This window comes from Orycteropus afer, unplaced genomic scaffold (genome assembly GCF_000298275.1).
Source record: "Orycteropus afer afer isolate SDZICR_OR568_19922 unplaced genomic scaffold, OryAfe1.0 scaffold00051, whole genome shotgun sequence".
NCBI lineage: Eukaryota > Metazoa > Chordata > Mammalia > Tubulidentata > Orycteropodidae > Orycteropus > Orycteropus afer.
The window spans coordinates 3,049,719-3,054,382 of record NW_006921638.1 but is presented as its reverse complement, the minus strand read 5'-3'; the positions used below and the strand labels follow the sequence as shown (position 1 = coordinate 3,054,382).

Here is a 4,664-nt window from a genome sequence, read left to right as displayed (position 1 = left end):
AGTTGCAATGTTGAAAGATTCTATGGGCAGAATACTGAATGATGCAGGAAACATCAAAAGAAGATGGAAGGAATACAGAGTAACTGTACCAAAAAGAATTGGTCCATTTCAGGAGGTGGCATATGATCAAGAACTGATGATACTGAACAAAGAAGTCAAAGCTGCACTGAAGAAATAGGTGAAGAACAAGGTGCCAGGAATTGATGGAATACACATTGAGAGGTTTCAACAAACAGATGCTGTGCTGATGGCACTCACTCGTCCATGGCAAGAAATTTGGAAGACAACTTCCTGGCCAACTGACTGGAAGAGTCCACATGTGTACCCATTCCAAAGAAAGGTGATCCCACTGAATGTGGAAATTATCAAACAATATCATTAATATCACACGCAAGTAACATCTTGCTGGAGATAATTCAAAAATGGTTGCAGCAGTATATTGACAGAGAACTTTCAGAGTGCAAGCTGCGTTCAGAAGAGGATGCAGAACAAGGGATATCACTGCTGATGTCAGATGGATCCTGGCTGAACACAAAGAATACCAGAAATATCTTTCCGGGTGTTTTATTGACTATGCAAAAGCATTCAATCGTGTGGATCATAACAAATTACATATAAAATATTGTGTCCTGAAAAGAATGGGAATTCCAGAACACTTAATTGTGCTCATGAGGAACCTGTACATAGATCAGGAGGCTATCGTTAGAATAGAACAAGGGGATACCGCATGATTTAAAATCAGGAAGGGAGGGTGTCGAGGTTGTATCCTTTCACCATACTTATTCAATCTGTATGCTGAGCAAATAACCTCAGAAGCTGGACTACAGGAAGAAGAACATGGCATCAGGATTAGAGGAAGACTCATTAACAACCTGTGATACGCAGACGACACAACTTCGCTTGCTGAAAGTGAAGATGACTTGAAGCACTTACTGATGAAGATTAAAGACTAAACCCTGCAGTATGGATTACATCTCAACATAAAGAAAATGAAAATCCTCACAACTGGACCAATAAGCAGCATCATGATAAATGGAGAAAAGATTGAAGTTGTCAAAGATTTCAAATTACTTGGATCCATGATCAACACCAATGGGAGCAGCAGTCAACATCAGACAACGTACTGCACTGGGAAAATCTGCTGCAAAAGAACTCTTAAAGTGCTGAAGACAAAAGATGTCTCTTTGAAGACTAAGGTGTGCCTAATTGAAGCCATGGTATTTTCAATAGCCTAATATGCATGTGGGAGCTGGACAATGAATCAGGAAGACGAAAGAAAAGTTGATGCTTTTGAGTTGCGGTGTTGGCAAAGAATACTAAAAGTACCATGGACTGCCAAAAGAACTAACAAATCTATCCTAAAAGAAGTCCAGCCGGAATGTTCCTTAGAGACTTCGTCTCACCTATTTCGTTCATGTTGTCAGAAGGGACCATTCCCTGGAGAAAGATATCATGCTTGGTAAGGTGGAAGGTCAAGGAAAAAATGGAAGGCCCTCAATGAGATGGATTGACAAAGTGGCTGCAGTGATGGGCTAGGGTGTAGCAAGGGCTGTGAGGCTGGCACAAGACTGGGCAGTGTTTCCTTCTGTTGTACTCAGGGTCACTATGAGTCGGAGACAACTCGACTGCATCTAAGAACAACACATAATACTTTTACTTCATATTTGAACACTAATAAAAAAACAAGACTGACAGTTGTTTTAATTTGTAAAGACCTTTGCCATTTCCCAAACAAATTCATTACAATATAGTGGTTTTTTTTTTTTTTCAAAAAACCTTATTTCTACTCTTTGCTAAAATATCTCTAATTACAACTTAAAGTTCTAAACTGGCCATCACAAGGATTTAATGCAAGAAGTTAGGGTAACTGTTACCATTAATTTGAAACCATACATTATGGTAGTTGGAAATAATCACAGACTTTACATTCACATTTGTTTAAATTTTCAGTATCATTGAAATTATTGAGAGCAGGTAATTTTCATCAGAGGGCATGGGTGGCTCAGTGGTAGAACTCTCGCCTTCCAGAAGGGAAGCTGGATTTGAGGCTCAGCTAATGCACCACACGTGCAGCAACCACTTGTCTGTCAGGGGAGTCTTGCATGTTGCTATGATGTTGAACAGGTTTCAGCAGAGCATTCAAACAGAGACTGGGAATCCACTTCCAAAAATCAGCCAGTGGATCACAATGGTCCAAGCCATAACCAATCATGGGGATGGTGCAGGATTAAGTAGCATTTTGTTCTGTTGGCCATGGGGTCACCATGAGTCAGAGGCTGACTCGAGGACAGCTAGAAACAACACATTTTATTAATTCCAATAAAATTGAAATGTAACATATAAAATATTATGTCCCGAATTAAAGATAATACACAATAATTATTAAGCCATAGAATTATAGTTAGAAGATATATGAGCAGTGATATACTGGTAAATGTTTCACATTCAGGTCTGGGGGTAGAAGGGAGCCATGATGCCTGAACTATAGCATTTTCCAATTTCCATGGTGCAAACACTTTCCTCGATTTCAAGGTAATAACAAGAGATCTCTGATCACAATGTAAGAAACAGCTACATTCATACAAGTTGACTCAAACACATCACTGCATATGATAGACCAGATTCCAGAACCCTTCCCATAGAATTGATCGCTCCTTTCTTTCCCACTCACTGCTCCTTATGTATGATATACTACATGCATGTTTATTTATTTACCTAGCTGACTCTCTATTACACTGGCTTTCAATCTTTTTTTGGATGCAAACCACACCAAGAAACACATTTTAACCTCATGACCCATTCAGTGCACATCTATATGTATAGTATTTACATATGTACACAAAAATACATACAAAACTGAAACAGTAGCCTCACAAAATAAAACACCCTCTTGCTAGGTATAATTCATCAATTTTTTTTCTTTCCCTTTCATTTCATTTTTTAAATTTTTCATCCACTAAACTGGATTCATTTCTTCCTATTTTGGTAAAATCCAGTAGTTTGAAAAATGCTGTTCTAATAGACTATAAAGCCATTGAAAATAGGATTATATGTCATTTGTCTGTATCTATCCCTACACCTAGCAGTATTATTAAGGTCCAAGCAGGTAAAGTAACCTGCCCCAAAATGCACCTGCCATCAGTGATTAAAAAATCCCTCAAGACAAGTGATAATTCATGCCACAGAATCAGGATGACCATGGCTTGATACTGAAAGGTAGAAGATATTCTAAGACAGTCACCCCTTTAATAACAATACTGAAAAACTTTCAAAAACGTGGTATTGATGTCATGGTTCAGAGAAGGTTGGCCCTTCACCCACTGTGGCCCTGTGGCCCTGAAAGATTGCCTAGGAAGATGGTTCCGAGTGATCATCATTTCCCTATTATTGGTTATGTTATCCCTTCACAGTACTGAAAAGAAAACTATCATTAAAAAAAATCTTCAATCCTCTTTAGCTTTAGTTACACCCTATACATAAATCGCCTATAAAAATGCCAATTAACATTAAATATATTTCTATATAGAATATACATCTAATGCTAGCATTCCAAAAACCAGATGCCCAAGAGTGAGTTGGAGAAAATACTCAGGAAAAAAAAATCTGAATACATGGCATTTCTCTTCAATGTGCTCATGCACCACATGCTATTTTATAGGTGCTATTAAATGTACACTATAGTTTCAAGACAATTCAGATAAGCATCTTCACTAAAATACACAACACCATTAATCATCTCAGTGACAGTGCTCCAATTTAACATCTTGGGGATTTCCTCCCCTTCTTCATCATTTATTTGCCAATATTTCCTTGTTATGAATATCCCCCTAGTGACTTTCCTTGGCAGTCACAGCTGTGTTGCCTACTGTGTCTACCTTGACTACAAATAACACCGACTCTTAAAAAAGCAAGCCCTTGAGAGAATTTTTACAGTTAGAAGAGAAGCTTTTCTATGAGCCAAATTCCTGGTGCCCCCTCCAAGCTCCCGACTCTAAACTGACAAAGCTCAACCTTTGAGCAGGTAGTGATTTCAGACCCATGAAACTGGCTGAACTACAAATGAACAAGTGTCTCCTATGCTGTTTATCACGTTATCTGAATGGTTACCAGTTCAACTGGTGTTTTAATACAGACCTTAAAGGACCCCCTTCGTATTCAAGGAAAGGTTTCTTCAAACTACGCATCATCACATAATACGTAACAAATTACAAACTCTGGCTGGCAAGACCCATAATAAATAGGATTGACCAAGTTTTTTTTTTTTTTTAATAGTAGAAATAATTTTGCATTATAACTACATCATTTCCGATGAAGAGATTGACACCATCTAGGCAACTAACATCAAGCAATAAACCCAAAGACAAACAGATAGCACAGATACAGTGATAGAGTGATCAACTAAACCAGTCCAGGCAGGAGAATAGTTTCAGCTCCATCCAGCATCCAATTTGTATCCATTTCAGAGAACAGCCTTCACAGGCTCCAGGGTTGCCTGATTATTTGTAAATGTAAACCATGAAAGAAAATGCTCTGCAACAAGCAGAAAGAAATCAGAACTCACCAGATATATTCAGAAAGCACTTTAAGGAAAAAAGGCACTTTTTTTTTTTTCCTAATAATGAAACTACAAAAGTTAAGAGTTTGAAGATAAAAAGACACCAAAG

General features: G+C 38.0%; 1 protein-coding gene across 1 annotated transcript in view; it reads right to left on the bottom strand.

Annotated features, from left to right (window-relative positions):
• Positions 1-4,664, bottom strand: part of NPAS3 (neuronal PAS domain protein 3) — a 1,311,878-nt gene that overhangs the window by 1,126,450 nt on the left and 180,764 nt on the right. The gene's annotated exons all lie outside the window — the stretch shown is intronic.